At 38.4% G+C, this 18,390-nt stretch overlaps 1 long non-coding RNA gene and 1 other non-coding gene across 2 annotated transcripts; both read right to left on the bottom strand.

Moving 5' to 3' along the window:
- Nucleotides 1-5,894: 5,894 nt before the first annotated feature.
- LOC145960487 (uncharacterized) lies at nt 5,895-17,161 on the bottom strand. Its single transcript, XR_014435377.1, has 3 exons — nt 17,058-17,161; nt 7,703-7,810; nt 5,895-6,035 (listed from the first exon to the last, which is right to left on the bottom strand). It is a non-coding gene; the product is annotated as an uncharacterized LOC145960487 (long non-coding RNA).
- Nucleotides 16,587-16,658, bottom strand: Trnap-cgg (transfer RNA proline (anticodon CGG)). The gene has a single exon. It is a non-coding gene; the product is annotated as a tRNA-Pro (tRNA).
- Nucleotides 17,162-18,390: the final 1,229 nt, after the last annotated feature.

Here is an 18,390-nt window from a genome sequence, read left to right as displayed (position 1 = left end):
GATGTCTTCGAAGTAAATCGCGCTGCTTACGATCCTAATTACAACATCAAGTGTACAAGAAATGATTCGAGAAAACAGTACTCATTTATGTATCGCATTTCAAATAATCACTAATTGCACGCGAGAAATTTATAGAAATATATCGCGTAAAAGCGGTTCTTTTCAATATATTCATAATCGTGAGTTGATTTTGTGAATATTTAATTCGATTATATATATTCAAATATATTTCTATGCCTAAATTTTTTATACATACATAGTTTTTAATTGCCTTCTTATACTTTTAGTTGCATTCATATACTTTTATTACTCGTTAATTGTAGCATCGGCTTTTACAGCGGATAATTACATTTCATGAATCAAGGGGATATTTAGTTCCTCGAAACAAAATAAAAAGATCTCCAACCTCTCTATCTACGCGTCCTCTTTTCCGTACATTACGAAAATCGTGGCTTAACTATATTTAAGAGTGCATCGCATCGCGACAGGTCACACGGGGTATATTTGTGTGCTGCGAGCCGCGAATTTCCGTTTCCAGCGAACGAGCGGTCGCAGCGCGTAAAAGAAGAAACCGCCAACTTGTGCAGCGAAGGATGCATCTGGCGCGAGGTCCCGGATCGTCCTTGTCGATTCTGTCGCCGGAAACGCAGCCTCTTGATCCCCCTCTCCTGATCCTGTATGCGCAACTCTTCCGGCAACCAGAACGATTAGAGAGAGCTCGGATTCGTTTTGCTAAAGAAGAATGTCTAAACGAAATTGCGATTGAACATATCTAAAGTCTACGTGTTGCAAGCAAAGCAAAAATAGCATTAAAAAGTATCCGTTGCAATTTTTTACTTAATTTACTTTTTTTACCTTTTCAAGAATTTAGCATATTGGAATAAATTTATTTAGTATCAATAGATTTTTTTTAAATAAAATGTAATAAAAATAATAAAAAGTTTTTATAAAGTGCATCTACAAGAATCGGATATTTTTAATTAATCTAATGACATTTTTCTTAAATCACAATGATAAGTACATCTTAGAGATATCGCTTGATCAATGCACTTTTGCCGTATTTGCAGCCGGATTTCGCTTCGTCTAATCAGAATTACGAATCGAGCGTGTCCTTCGTCGGAACTTTCTTGCGATCGCGATCGTGGCACTTGCCGCGAAGTAGGGATCGATCGAGAACGAGACAGCGAGTCGACGAGGAAAGGGTGGCGAAGCGGGGTTGAGGGAAGGTAGAAGGAGCGCGAAGAGGAGAGGAACGCGGAGAGGATGTCCAAACGGAATCAGGATCGGCATGGGCAGAGAAGCGTGCACTAAGCAGCCTCGTCGACATCCTGCCAGGATTGCGACACTAGCTTCGTGGCTCGCGCACGGAAAACACACTGTGCCTCGGGAGCGGAAGCAGATCTTGCGCAATCGGGCCGCCTATTGTCTTGGGATCCTCCGCCACGGGGTCGACTTCGGCATTAACGTCGACATCTTTAACACCGTGCCGTATCTGCCTGCGCGAACATCTCGTACTATCGGGTCACGCTCGATCTTACCACGAAACGTATCAATCGTATTTCGAACAAACGAATTGCAATCGCTCGAGTCTTACTTACGCTTCTCTCGCGTTGATTTCGCATCCTGGTGTATTTCGTCATTAACTCTCCCGCATGAAAATAGTCTTAACGCAGTAAGCCTAAAGCAATCGTGTAATCGCATTGGATTGCATACCACGTGTAGTTTAAAAAAATTTACAATTGTTATTTCTTATTATTTTTCTTTTATTTTTCGTAATTGTAGGCGTTAAATTTATGTCATTTTCAAGCATCGCAAGAGTAACCGCATTTCACGGTCTCAATCAATCTCGCAGTTTTCTCATAATGAAGTGTTCAGGTAATCATGATTACGGGGAGCGAGCCGACTCTACGATTCTGCGTAAGTACGCAATTTTGCGAAGGACGCGTAGGCATAAGGTAATGCTAGCGCGGAACACGATTGCTACACTATTTCCTCCTCGCGCAATTTTACACTTTGCGTGGTGCACATGCGACTGTGTAGCCGCGATACGCCGCGGCGTGGGTCGGGCGCCAGAAAAAGCCGCGCATGTGAAATCTATGAATCACCATCTCTCGCTTGCGCGCCCGCCGATATATACAAAAGCCAGCAAATATGTAATAATCCTTAGACGCGTCTCCTCTCCGGGTAACTCCGGCAGACCGGAACGCGTTTATCACGCCGCGCTAAAACGCGCTCCGAGCGTGGGAGGATTATGTAAAAGGCCGACCTCGAGAATGCACGCGATAGAAGTAAAATAGGTGAAAATAGTCTCGACGAAACTACGTGCGTAAAATGGCGAAATATCTTAACAAAGCGCTAACGAAAGTGCCTAATGAGCGATTACTATTTTCCTCACGCGGACTATTGCCTTTCTAACGGATAATCGTCGTCGATTTGTTTTTTCTTCCCTTTCAAGACGATCTCGTTTCTACGACCGCGCGATTGTCGTTGCCCGCATTTCCTGACGATGCACTTTGATTCTTTTGCGCCACTTTCTCCGGTCGAAATGTCCGGGTCCGAGTTAGACCGGCACCGAGATCTTAGAACGTCGCCGTCGCGATTAATTAAACACGACAGGCAGTCGCATAAGTGCACTTATCGCGAGTACGAATGGCAAGGCGGATTAAACCGACGTGCCATATATTTTTTTTTTCTTTTAGAACCGCTCCAAGGCAGTCGGGTGGCACGATCATAATCGAGACACGAGCTTCATCCGGCAGTGCAGGTTGCTGCAGATGCGCAAGGATAAAATATTACGCGAGTGCTAGATTTAGAATACGATAAGGAGATTGTTAATCTCCGGAACGACGTAGGAAGAGAGAAGACGCATATGTTTGTATAGCATTACATCGTTCTCTAAGTGAAATCGTGTTAAAAGTGAATGTCAAATCTCGTCTGAGACAGAAACTTGCGCAAATAATTGACCTTGAGTATCTTTGAATATCCATAATATAATTATCTATTTAGATGATGCTAATACATAGTAGTTTTCACACACGGTTTCATTTTATCGAGTTTCAATTTCACGCATTGGATTCAGATTTCACTCTATATTAATATGTAAGCGGATCACTGTGACATTGTCACCCTCCTTATTCATGTATGCGGATGAATGAGCAACGGAATCACGTAAGGTATCAATGTAACGTAGAGAAGAGAGAAGAACTTGACCCTCCCTCCCCTCTCGTGCGCACACACGCATCTACATTAACCCCCCTTACCACGAGATCACGTTGCGGCGAAAAGACGATTCTATTTATGCGCGCAACCGACTCGGACCTGGGGTTAATACGATGATATCATTCACGGGATATACTTACCTACGTAAGTCGATTAGCGCAGGAAAGGCAGGGACGAGTTTTGCGGTCGAAACCGAGCACGGTGGACCGAAGTATATATCTCTCTCTCGACGTAAAGAGGGTTCGCCGTGAAACGTGAGGGACAAAACAGGTGAAACTAGTTTTCTAGTTCTTCCTCGAGATATTTAAGTTTCTGATCCGTTGTGAAAAAGTCTATTTCTGATACTATCTGCGTAAGTTGCATACATATCAAACGAATCAATCTGGGAATCAAACTTTTAGCATTTTGCGGGATTTAGATCTGGATCTAGTTTAATAGAAAAGAATAATTGAATAAGCGATTCTTTTAACATTCAATATAGATCACATGATACGGAAAACTATAAAGAAAAAAAGAGAGAGTTTTCTCTATCTCTATCATTTTTTATATCATAATATTACATTAACATAATTGTATAATTATATCTAATGAAACAAGTTAAAAATAAATATTCTTTAATATTATAAAATAATATTAAATATTTATAAAATAAATATTATTTTATATGTCGTATCTACAACCCATATATAAAGAAGAGAAAGAAAAACTGTTCTAAACCCGAATACACGAGCATGGTTTTGTATCCTCTTGCGTCTAGAAAAAACGAGATCCTAAATGACTGATACTACGGTACTCGCGAGGTAGGCAATAAAATATATCTCGCTACGCCGTAATTATAATCGCTGAGCTCTAAATATTTCTCTCCGCGCCTTCCTCTCTTTCGATCCGTCGAAATGCGATGTACGAGTCGTTCTTCTTCCTTCTTCTTTTCGTTGCCTGAAAGGTAGCCCGATCGTTCTGTCTTCCCGCTCGTCCTTAGCTATTTTTTTTCTCTCCCCTCTGCCGCGCCAGACTCGTGAATACATCTACGAGTTAACGAATTTCGTGGCGCGCGAACTAGCACCCTTCTAATCCTGACTAACGTCCAGGACGTCGAGAACGAAGCTGGCGGAACACGCGAGGACGCGGGGCGACTAGCGGCTTAAGTCTTAGGGATCCGCAGGATCCCGACAGCTCGACCCTGTTTCGCAGATCCCCTGCGTGAAGGGCGCGGGATGCTCTGGACGACATCTTTATCGTCTCGCATCCACCTCGTTTCTCAAGTAACAATTCTAACTTCATCACATGTATCTTTAAATGCATAATTATCTTGCAGAAAAAAAACTCGTTAAATGTTTAAATTGAAATTATTAAAATAAACGACACTGCTTACGCAATATCAAGATAAATGAAGAAATTTAAATTGACTATTATGTTTATTCCTCAGAATAACGATTTCTATAGTAAAATACTTTTGAAATATTTTAATTGAGTAATTATCATTATTATCACGGAATATAATATAACATCTTCTGGAATAGTTCTACTATAACAGATAGAACTCATTTACTTAAGTTTCCCTTAGCTATAGGTTTCCCAACAAGATTTGAATCATCAAATCGAAAAATTCTTTATTCGATTCTCCAATAATTTCAATACACCACATTGAAGTCATTTGAACTCAAAAATACAAAAACAACAAATTGAGACGTGAGTACAAGCACAGAGTTGGGACAATACTGAAAGAAAGTGCTCCAAAAAGTAGCCTCAAACGTAAATACCATCTACTTGAAAGACACGTGTGTGAATGGAAAAAGTTAACACGACGCGCTATTATTAGTCTCATTGACAAAGCGTCGCGAAGTCTGGTTAAGGTCTGGCCGAGAGGACTCGTCGGCGCCGAGGGCGTCTCGTCGAAGCGACGAGACGAGAGCGCGTAGAGAATTGCTCTCTTTATTTTTCATCCTTTCCTCTGCTTTACATACACCGCGTGGTGACGGCGGGGCCATCGTCCTCCGACCGCTGTTGCAATGTTGCAACGATTATTGTGCCTCGCTACCTTCACACGGTAGCGCGGTAGCAACAAGCAACTTCTTTTGTGCTGCGAGGATGCTGCGCGTCTCGCGCGGCGACACAATGGCTCGTTTCAGCGGCGACCGGATTTCGGAGTCCGCGTCGCTGAATGGGCCATTGGAGCGAAGGGCAGACGCACGTTGCCAATGAGGTAGTAGACATCACGATAATAACGTGCATGGGTGTTAACATATTAGGAGCGATTTCCGTTACATTGTTGCCCGTTCGGCTCACGGTTCCGCCGAACGGAGCAGAGCGATCTCTCAAGCTCGCGTCATTGCCTCTGCAACTCTGTTCAAAACTCCCAACTCGCGTATATGGACCGACTTACTACGGACAATTAGCTTCGATTCTTTGATGCGATACGCGTCTTACCATCGAAAATATAAATAGATCGCGATGCTGGCCTCGAAAGAATGCTCACGTTAATTAAACGAACCGATACATATATGTTGGCACAGATGCTAGCACGCAATGGCAGTTGCATTGCGTGACCTTGATTTTGTCCGTAAAACTATTATTCACGGACGGTTCTTCTTCGAATGGATGAGCGCAAGTATGCGAATTCGCGAAACTAAGCGGTTCGTTTGCGGCATTCGACTAAAATTCAAGGTCCGGATTCCACTTCCGTGATCTTGTCTTCGTCGACGAATGCGTCCTCGGCTTGCTCCCCGGGTTATTCGAATTTTTTCAAGGACGCGGTCCCACGCGACGAACAGTGTTGGTCGATTTGGGAAAATCCGCTCGCACGATAAATATTATACCTGTGATATGAAATGCACGTGTTTCAGTAATTCACGAGCTGTCTTGAGTAGCATCCGTGTTGCGATAAGCGATTACGCAAGGTAACGTACACGGCATTCATTGCCGGGGCCGCAACAACGAATCATTACGCGCAGCCGGGCATTACGGATATATGGAGCGGTGGATATTTTAGAGGCGTTTTAGCAGTAACACGATCATCTTTGTCTACCGACTTTGTATAATCCTGATAGTGAAAGACAGATAAAAAATAATTTAATAAATAACACTCGATATTTTTTGGATTGTTTCGAAAGAAATATAAAACAGAAATATCGAGCTATAAATAGAGAGTTTAAAATAAAATATTATACATGTCCTATATAGGAGAGAAGTTTTGAAGAAAAATAGTGTCTCCAAAAAATAATAATATTTCGTTGAATATAATATAATTTTATAGAAAATTAGATTTAATATTAAAATTATCTCTATTTTGTTTAATATATAAATTTTTATAGCTTATCAGTTTATTCCGAATGACATAAATACTGTTGCTATAATCGCAAATTGGCAGATTAGCAAACGAAATTGGATGATAATAATGTGCAAAGATAAAGAAACGGGAGAAGAGGACGCAGGGATGGCAGAAGGAGGCGTAGGGTAGAAACTGGAAGGAAAAAAAGAGGGAGTATAAAGAAGAAGCGCGCGAGATCGCGGTAGCAATCGGCGGACCCATCATTAAAAATCAGTTAACCTCGCAATTACCGTGCGAGTCCCAGCCTATTAAGTGCGCGTAATCGGAAGAGGCTTTTTTTCGAATAATTGTCCGCGGCGAGCGCACGGAGAAACGAGCTCGCTCGCGGGCTACCCGCCGATTATGCGACCGCTCGGCGGGAAGGAAGCGCTTTGTTTCGTAGCGAGGGCACGAAGGTAATAGCCGGAGACGAATGCCGAGTCTCCTTCGAGACAGTACATTTGCGAAATGCTGATGGCTTTGCGCAAACCATTGCCTGATAAATTCGCTCGAGTTGCCGTAGAAATTTCAGACGTTCTCCTAATGACACATCTTTAGGAAAAGGAAATTTCCTCTCTAAGAAAAATAGATGCTATGAAAAATAGATCTATATTCATATTCTCTTATTCTATTCAATCATATTCTCTTTTTCTATTCAAATCCCTAAACTAGTTTAAGATTTTCCATACAAAATGTCAATCTTTTCTTAGTAAAAATATTTAACGGATTAAAGTAATTTTTCAATTGTACGTCTCTTTTCTTTTTCTTTCTAGAAAACATGAATGAAATCGTTAAGGGAAAATGTTTTCATTTATCAACCATTTAAATAACCATTTAAATGGTCATTTACCAGTCTATAATCCTATTTTATATTGCTTTAGTAAAGCGTCATTTTTTCTTCTCCTGATTTCCACTGTTTAAAATATTCGACGCATGGTTATTTGCTGGAGTTATTCTCCATCATTATTCTATGCATTTGATTTATCATCATAGAAGATTACTGGAAAAATTGTTTATTCTCGATATATTCGATATATTTCAAGAAAAGAAAAAAAGAAAAAACAAAGCAAAGGCTGACCGGCAGCGAATAATTACGAGATAAACTTGTCGGTCTTTAAATAGTGCCAAATAGGGACACATAAAAGTGATCTGATGATATTGATGATATATATTTACCTATATATGTGTATACAAATTAAAGTCCAGCTAGCTGCTTCGATTGGTATGAATAATCCGATGCTTTAATCAATGCACTGGTCAAGAGTCGTTCATAGCTTAGCAAACCTGAAACATTAATCATAATGTATTAACTCTTAAGCATTAGATATATAACCATACTTATGCACATATACTAGTATTCCACTAATTTTTAAGTGCATAATTTTACAAGGTATATAATAATAAGGAAATACCTTAAATAAAAAAGATATATAAATTAAAATGCTAATATTATTCAAATATTACTTATATATAATATAAAATAATATCTTATACTTGATTGCGAGTTATTTTTCTTATAATATAATATTCACATGAAAAACATTGTTTAAAATTCTTAAACTTATTTTAAATTTTTTACTAAAATAATAATAAGTTTAAAAATACATCTCTACGAATAATGGAAATATATTTTTATGAATAGAGGATGATATCAATTCATATAGTGATCTCTTCTTGATAAGATAAGTCATATCATGTCGCTTGCTTTGTTGATTACTCGCGATGGGAAGACGGACGAAGCGAGTCGCATGGACCAACAAAGTCGGAGTCGGGCTTGTGGGCCTTGGTTGTGTATGATTAATGCGACCCACTGTGGCGAACGCAATATAGAACGACGTTCCTCATTTGCATCTGCGTTTCGAGGACCACCGTGTTTGACGTCGAAAACCTCTTAACGAGAAATTATTAAAGAACAATTAAACTCTTGACGAAACTCACAATGTACATTGTCGACATCTCGCAAAACGAAAACCATCCAAGAAAAAAATATTGAACCGTTGTAATTGATCCCGTGTTTTATCTCATGTTTTCTAATAAGATGTGTATTCTTTTCACGATAATTTAATGGAAAATTTAATACATATTCTTCCATTTTCTCTAATTTTCCATTGATCTGATTATTTTTTATAATATGAAATATAATTTATATACATATACATACATGTACAAAAAAAGAGAAGCAACTATATTTAATTAAATAATTTTTTATTATATTTAGATTTTTTAACTAAATTATCTTTCTTTTATACTTTACACTTTGTATTTTCTCGCTTCAACAGGTGTAAATATAAATAAATGTAAATATAAATAGATGTATAAATTGATAATCTCATTTGTTTAAGAAGGATTAATGTAATAGATACTAAAAATAACTACTATCTTTGTGTACGAACTTTGCAACATTGTCACAAGGATACTTCCAAATTATTACTTTATAATAATAAGATGTCTCGAAAGAAACTGGCAACATATCCGTGCAAACAGCGACATGTATTTGCAACCGCGTGGGCGTTTATTGGTGACCTGTTTAACACAGGCGACAGTTAGTGGATTCAATGATCGTGTAATTGTCAGCGGAAAACCGGATTACCTCTTCTTCGCTTTGCCCGCAAGCTATTTTGCAAATCTTATGATTACTCCAAGGTAAGATGAAGCATGAGAATCGATGGGGGATATCACTAACATAGGTTCTTTTGTGCCAGTAATGTCGTTTATTTCATTCAAATTTATGCAAAACTGTTTCACAAGCGTCGCTTAGTATAAAAGGTAAAAAAGACGCGATATTTCATCGAAATTCACATTTTTCTAGGATTATCATTTATTGCGTTTCCGCAAAGAATTCAAGTAATAAAACTGACAAAGATATATCCTTAAACTTGATTCTTTTAATTCACATTAATCTAACAAAAAAGAGCTTTATCTTCGCGAGATCTTTCTGAAACTTCCCGATGCAATATTACCGACGATTTTCTTGCGAGGTGTTGATGATTTTTAATGACCACTCAATCATAAGATATTGCTTCTCTCAGTTGGAAATCGTTTTTCATATTTTCCTACGACTTTCCGTGATAAGCAGCCGCCGATGGATTCGCGGGCCGCGGATAAAAATGATACACGCTCAGAGAAATCTTCCGCGAAAGACGAGCTTCGATGCAGATTCGCATACGCCTACGCGAAAGGACACGCGCAGGTGCGTGCCCACGAGTTCGCGGGGGTTAATGCGTCGAGTAATAATTAAAACGCCATTTCGCGCGGAGAAAGGAGAGACGTAAGGCGCGATTATAAAGGCGCTGCCGCGCCTATTTCGTAACGGTTTGGTAAATGGACCTCATATTATCTGTGGACAGTCATATTATATGTACATACCGTATTGCATATAGTATCTAGTGAGTACGAAAGGAAGAGAGAGAGCGAAAGATACATATAACGATGAGGGCGTAGATTTAGCGGAGTCGCGACAGAAGGGAGAGAACGCAACGAGATTGTTGGCGACCTCTCGAGAGACCTCGGAGTCTCCTCTCGGATACCAGAAACCATCGACTTTCGGTCGAATCGGCACTCGATCTCTCGTTGATATATCGCGCGTACGATCGCGGATACTGACGACGTTTATTAAAAAGACCGGCGGCCTCGGTGTATCCTGGTAATCTTAATAATGGCATCTCGGCGATTTTCCGCGGTAACGTAACGCGCGATGCTGAGAAGGAAAATTTTTCAGCTCGTATCGGATCATTCCGTATGCAGGCGCATACGCGCGACCGGTCATAAGCGCGGTAAACGCGAGTACATATTATAAGAATGATCGCGCGCGAGCGCATGTCGCAATTAACACTTACGTAAGAAGTAATTGAGAAACCGCGCAGCGCGGCTATCTCGTGGGCAAGATGTATCGTATCGAGGAGGAGATTTATAATAATTCGGTACCGTCGCGAGATGATCCACACGTATTCGCATTCGCGTTCTACGCAACGCGTCTACGTTTAATTCCCTGACAACCGCCGCAGCCTCGTTCGACTCAACAATCGATTCTGTGCTCCATGCATTAAAGTTTCCATAACTCGCGTACGTGAAACCGCGTACCTATAATGTTTATCTCGTGCCAAACGATTTATCGTTGCATACGTCTTCTCGTATCGATGCATCGTCTTTTTACTCATGGAAAAACTGCTTCTTCATACTTTATATCTTGTTTTTTTCTTCTCGGATACGATGTGTTTTCTGCAAGTGCGTTTACATGATAATTTAATGTACGCGTATTAAATTATCATATAAATATTTTGTACATGTATTAAAAAGATCTGAGATAACTACTAAGTAGGAAGAATAAATTGATAGCGATAAGAGATACGTGAGGCGATTAGTTTTTGAAGATTTTTTTCTCGGACAACAGATAAAAAAAAATCTTAATAAAAACGAGTAAAATTGACACTTGAGAATTAACGAATCGAAATCAGTAACGTCAAGATTACAGCGAAAACTTTCTTATGATACTAATGAATAAGGAAAGTCTGTTAATTATGAAACGCACGTTGTTAAATTTAGTCACGATCGGCGACCGACAGCCGCGCCTGGGACTCTTCGTCCTAATCATAGGCGATTAGACGCGGTGAAGCGTTCACGAGACATGACAAAGAACGAGGTGTCGATTTTTGCCCCTCGCGAGCAATTATTAATCGCACTTAGCACTAATGACGACCGCGCCGCGTTCGTATATATATGCTAATGAAGCGTTCTCCTCTATTTTCCACGGGGATAATATAACATTGAACGCCGCAATGTGATTAGCGGTGTGAGCCTCGACGATGAGGCGATTCCTCAGGGCAGCCACGAGTGGATAAGTGCATAAGGGGAATATCCCTCAATGTCGCGCCGGCTCGATGAAGACCTCACCTGGACCTCACCTCACGGGGGTGGCCGGGAGTCTTGACTCGGCTATCGCCTTAATCTCGCGTTTTAACACGAGCGAAGGAGGCATGGCTCTTTCTCTCAGGCCACTTAAACGAGCGGTCAAAGTGCGACATCCGGTTATGCGTTAACCGGCGTCAAAGCGAAGAAATATTGCGCTTGTATGCTTGCCCTTTCATATTTTCATGTATTCTCATTTATTTTCTTGCTCGTAAGAAATTATAGCGATTCGCAGCGTCGTTAGTAGAATGAGTTTTCTATTAGATCGTCTTTAACTAACTAAGGAGACAGCGATCTAAAAAATTATGTTGCACTTTAATAATAATTATTTTTGTTATAATTAAAAATTTTTTACTGGGTGTATCGTTCGATATATTTCAACACATTTCAATGTAATTTTTAGCAACGATGACTATGTTTAAAACATACCATGCAAGTCGCGTAACGAGATGAATAATTAATAGCATTCTCGATAAAGCGAAACTAGAATAATTGAACGCTTCAAATACCGATTAACTACGTAAATTTATCGTGTTGCAACGTCGTAGCTAGCATGGCTCGCGATATGCGTGAAATTGATTTAAGATTAAGTCACAGCGCAGCTATTAACGGCAGAAGAATCATTATTTACAAGCAACTTACTACGCCGCGTATAGTATTTAGTATTTACTTGAAAAAACTGTTTTTCAATGCGAAATACATTTTATTTTAAAATATGCAGATGGGTATGCATATTCACGAAAAATGTTAATATACACATTGTGATAGTAAACATTTATTATATCTTATTTCTCTTATTTAAAAATTGCGTTTTCAGTCCGAGAAATAGCACGCCGCATGTAAAGTTAGCGCAAAATTGCCGGAAACTGCATTGCCAAATATCCGCGGCGATGTACATCATTCGTGAGAATAGTTATTAGCAGTGTGACACAAGACGCAATTAAATTGCGCGGACGAGTCCCTGAGTACGTGATGCACGCATCAGGCGACGCGTCTCTCCGCGTCTCGGATGACGCTACTTCGAGGGTGAATTAATAGTGAGACGCGATGCGCGCGCATTAAAGATAAGAAAAAAAGATCCGTAATTACGAATAAAAGTTTCAATTAACTCCCGTCTTAACGTAAGCGCGTCCCCGCTCGTGATTCATAGGCTATATAACTGTGCGCATCGTAGTACCGAGTATACGGTGTACCGTCGAAGGATAGTGCTCCTTTCACTTTGTTTTCCCGGATGCTTGGCTAGATGTTAACCTCCCTGCCGGAGATGAACATTCTCCCTCCGATATCGCTGCTCCGTAAAGAGTATCATCTACATTTTCGAGAAGTCTTTTACGTTAGATAATTTCAAGAAAATTAAGTCAAAATATACACGACACTGTTACATTTATAATATCACGATAAAATATCATTGCATCTTCTACGGATGTTTAAAGCTATAAACTAAAACAGGATAAACCTTTCAACTGTGAAGGGGTATTTATATAAATACTAAAAACAAAATACTCGTCAGAATATTTCAATAAATATATTAAAAGATCAAAGAAAAACATTTTGAACTGATTGAGAGGATTTCGTATTTTCTTAACATCTTTTTTCTAGAATTTTAGCGAAACATCGCTTACAAACGTAATTCGCATCGCGTTCAATTTGCGGAACCACGTATGTGATGTTAACGGGCGACGCGACCCTCATAATGGGATTACTTTGCGTAAATCACGAAACTGGTCGGTCGATCTCACCGCGTGTCATATACGACGTGTCTTCAACGGCTTCGCCCCCTTTCTGCTTTGAGATATGTCGGACGTTTAACCCCGAGGTCCGCGTTTACTGAAAACACCCGGAATCAACCGCTTGTCCATTGCACATTGCGTGACACGCAGGTTCTTGTTGGCACGCAGGATGTCAGAGTTGCAGTCAATATCGTGCATCAAAGTCATGATATCGACAAATTTCCTTTAAATAAGCTGAATCTAAATGTAATGTAGACTCGACTCTGTCTTCAATGATAAATTATACAGGAATAATAAATTATAAATTTTTTTACGATATCACTTCAATATAACTGTTACTTCTAGATTTTATCCAGATTTTATATAAAAGCTGTTATAAAAAAGATATACATATAAAATCAATTTCTTAAGTTATAATTTGGAAAAAATACTTACTGTATTATAATTTTGCAATACAAATATTTAAAAATGTATATAATTTATTTATTACAATTTTAATTAAAAATAATTTGCTATCGACTTTTTAACTAATTTACTTTGTTTTTGAACATTTTGACAATAATATAAAAACTATAATAATTGGAATAACTTGCGTTTTTTTCATAAGAAATTGTCCTTACAATTCACGTCGCAGTTCTTTAGTGCATCCGATAATAATTTTATGGATCAAAAGCATAGCCCACACGTAGAGAAAAATAAATTAACGACTTGGCCCTAATTGCACGTTCAGATTTTTACGGGCGACCCTGTCATATGCGAGATGCGTGCGAGATTACAAACACAGTCGAGTGGAGGAGTACGAGAGAGGGAGGACGGCGGGGAAGTATATGACGTAGGGCTATAATTACTGCGAGCGTGCCCTCGTGCGCGGTAAAAAATCGGGATAAAACGGTGCCTCTATTAATTACCTATTACTTAATCGCGCGCTCTTTCTCTTTCCCCCTTCATCGAGCAACGGCGCAAAAAGCGACGAAGAAGAAGCGTAAAGAATGGAAGCGCATTCAAACGCCTCGCATGCGCCTTTGGTTGTCGATAAAAGGACTCGCGGTTCAAAGGATCACGTCCTTTTCCATGTGAGGTCGATTGCACAAACACATTTTTGCTGAAGCGTTCACTTTTGCAATTTTTCAAACAATCGAAATAACTGCTTTTGCATCATATAACCTTATGATTACGCAAAATTCAATCTTTCCTTAATTTTTTTCTTGGATGCGCGTCCGACAGCTTGTCAAATGTCGAAATTTTTGCCCCGAATTAGCCGCGATTGTGTGGCTTCATGGATTCATGAATCGCGCGAGATAGCAATGGCTTCGAGACATCCATGTGCGAGGAAAGATATTCACGAGGCTATTTCTTACACGCAAAATGAGTGAAATAAATGGACACAAGATCGAGACGAAAATATTATGATAAAACAGTATAAAATTAATATACGACACGAGGCTTTATTTAACATCTTTTAAATTTAATTATACTGATCTATAGAGCAATTAATTTCGTGCATTAAAGAATCCAAAAAGGAAAAAATAAAGGAGAATGATCGTATAATGTTTTCTCAAAAAATTCTCCACGTGTTACATCGCATACATATTCGTAACGAATTAAAAAATAAAAAAAAAGATTAATGAGCCAGGCTCCATTTTCAACGCGCTAGCGAATGTCGTTTCTCGCATAAATCGTCGCATCTCAGATATATTTTCCCTTACGAATGACTCATACAATTTCGGACGTATCGGCGATATGCGTGCACGGTAGCGGACCCAAAAGATTTAAATAACCGGAGTTTACGATCACGATGCGCTCCGCTCTTGCGAAATCTCGCAGTGTTCGTCGGTGGACAATTTATTATCGCGATAAATTGCGTCGGGGCTCGCCTTAATATTGCAAAATTTCAATTCCACGCTAATTTGATATTCCGACATATAGATCGATTTTTCATATTTATCGCCATCACCGCGCGACAAGCCGAAAGGTGACCGCCGATTGACATTTATAATTCGCGCGGCCTTTGCATTTAAAAAGGCATTGTAAAACAAACATATAAAATTATACAATAAATAAGAAAATATATAACGAACGAAATATTTTACACTCTAAAAGTGAATCAGTGTATTATCACTGTAATCAGTGCTGTACTTATAACTGCTTGTAACTAGTGAGTATTTACTGTTTTTCAGTGTATTATCACTGAGAGCAGTTTATCGGAAAAACGTAACGGTCAATAAAATAAGTTTCGTCGATGTGGTACGCTCGTTTCCGTCACTACGCGTCGGAGAAAGGAATAATTGTCGCCGCTCGCACTATACCTAGTGTTGATTATCCCGCAATAACATCTGACATGCGATTAAGGCAACGAGCATTTCGATGATTTTAGAAGCTACGTCATCGTTAACGGGCTGGTAATCGATCACACGACGCATATCTTCGTTCTACACGGTAATCTATAAAGGAAGAGCATTCTTTATCGTCAAGGTTTTTTAATATCGTATGTCTTTGTGAATCTGTCGCATACTGCTTTGATCGCCTCTGTGTGACATGTATGTATAATATTAACTAGCTGTCATCATTTATTTAGGTCTAGTCAGCGTAAATAAATTCATTGTCGACAAGAATCGCACACGTTTCCAGCGTTATACGTTATAAAAAAATCGTTAATATATAATATTCAATTTGTAAAATTTAGAAAAATATAAAAATATAAAGATATCACTGATACAATATAAAAAAAAATAAATCGTATAACATATAACAAAATTCACACCCATTATAACATGTTTTGTCAATTTATTGCATACAAAACTCATTCCGTTAAAAGCTGAGAATTTAGCACGATTTTATATGTGATCCTGCCCTTAAAAGAGCAATCAGGATGATCCCGTTATCGGCCAAATAAAAAGTCTATCTTTAGAAACGCATTAGAACATCAAAGAGACCGATGTTCGAATTAGAGGGCACCGACGTAGCGTGCGATGTCCTGACGTAAACCTGAATTAATGAGATATAATTCAAGGGATTATACAAGCCCTGGTTGTGCTAAAAGAAGGGCATTACCCTGACTAGACCGAATATTGATTGTCCATACATGAAGGTAACATATGTTTACGCAATATATTCGCGCGTCAAAATATTCTTCTTAATATCTCTCTTTATCTCACGCGTCACATATAAAGAATTAATTGACGTTGATGAACAGTATATAATTAACTACGTCACGGCGGATGTAAATAGCAAATTGACAGAATAACGATTCGATATTTCTTTATAGACAGAACTGTGCTTTAGAATAACAAAAAACATGATCTCTAAAATTATACATCTAAAAAATTTAATAAAATGCGAATTCTCAATATTATATGTGTGTGTTTGTGTTATAATGTTATTTATTGTCAATAAAAGAAAGAGGAAGCAAAAATAAAGCATTCTACGGGCTCGTCCGGGATTTGAACCCGGGACCTCTCGCACCCGAAGCGAGAATCATACCCCTAGACCAACGAGCCGTCTTGACTGCCTTTTTCTTAAGGAAATATTAATATAATAGCCACAAAGTTACGTTGGTTTAATTGATGATCTTACAATACGATTATATGAAATATGTGTGATTAGTGTTCCAGTTACCGCACAAGTCTAGTCACGCTTGTGTGCGACTTATTATCTCGTAAGAGACGGAAACAAACATTCTTTATATCTTCAAAATATATTTATAACTTAGCTCTGGAAATTTCGAATTCAAAACATCCTCGATGATTAATTAGTTTATCTCAATATTTAATTATAGAATTTTACTTTTTATCCGTGTTTTCTGATAGTATTAAAAAACATTTTTAAAGCTATTTTTAAAATCATTCTTCTATGAATCTCAAATCGCCGATCATTACGATAATAATTTGATTACATACCTTATATCATTTAGATAAGTGCTTCGTATTAAATTAATGTACCAAAGGACACAAACAAAAAATGTGATAAAATAAAACAACTTAAAATAAAACCACACACAGAAAGATATACTGACATACATGCAAAGCGTGCGCGCTTGATCGAGATAGCAAAAGATATAGAGAAGGAGAGATGACAAGTAAAAGGCGGGAAATCGAAGTCAGTGCGGAGCCCATGGCTCCATCTGTAGTCAGCAAAGTAGATTTGCCTTGCGTGTTACTCGCCCCAGTCTCCGCACATCATCCCATCGTGGAATAAGCGGCTCGTTTTGAGGAGTGCATGTGGCCTACAATAAAGTTGAGGAAAGGTCACGTGGTGGAAGCGTGGGTTGTGCAATTACTTTTCATCGAACGTAATTGCGGGACCTGTTCGCGCAAAAAAAGGGCAGGAGAAGCAAAGGGGTAGAAAGAGGGAGGAAAAACTTTTCTATGTTTCGTTTCGCTCGAACCTTGTGCTAAACGCAAACGAGGCTTTCGTGAGGTAAATTTTCAGCCAAAGCCTGGATGAATAGATTCTTTCAGAGATACAGCTTTACTCGAGACAGGCGAAATAAATGAAAGCGAACGAAATGATTTACATTGTGATGATTTAAAAAACGATACCAGAATATATAAATGCTACATTAACCAATCATATCATAGAAATTTCCCTATTTCTATGATTAAAAGTTCTATACATTCTTGATATAGATTATAAAAAAAAAATTTCTACCGACAAAAATTTGAAAAACTGAAAGTCATTCTTCCTTTCTTTCTCTTTTCTTTGTATTATTATAATAATAATAATTTATTCCAATTCTTGTGTTATTCAATTGTTAAAAATTTTTCTTATAAAGAAGAAAAATGACAATCTTTCTAACTTTTTAGAAAACTGCTCGACTATGAAATTTTAAGATATGGTATTCGCAGGTAAAAAAAGGAAAGGGTTCACGTTATTCATAGATGCAATTCTGCGAAAAACTCAATATAAATGCTAGGGCCAAAACGAGAGCAACAAGTGTTACAGATGCCGTTATAATACAAAACATTTTCATAACGTTATTTTAAAACACAATGTACATAATTTTGAATTAGATTCTCAAGTGATTTTTGATCATAAAAAATCAAAGGATTGTTTAAGTTATTGTTCTTTTTTGTTTTCTATTTCTGTTTCTAACGGCTAAAATTGCATTTTAAAATAAGGTCTCATCCATTTAAAAGTTCTTTCATTCAAAAATTTGACAAATGTATTTAAATACTAACTAAATTAACTTGTATTGTTTGCTGTATTTGTTACGCATGTGTTACGCACGTA

Source organism: Camponotus vicinus, unplaced genomic scaffold (assembly GCF_025532165.1).
Source record: "Camponotus vicinus isolate PSW18456_S1 unplaced genomic scaffold, iyCamVici1.0 SCAF_10, whole genome shotgun sequence".
In the NCBI taxonomy this organism is placed as follows: Eukaryota; Metazoa; Arthropoda; class Insecta; order Hymenoptera; family Formicidae; genus Camponotus; species Camponotus vicinus.
The sequence above is the reverse complement of the archived record's forward strand: the minus strand, read 5'-3'. Positions and strand labels throughout refer to the sequence as shown.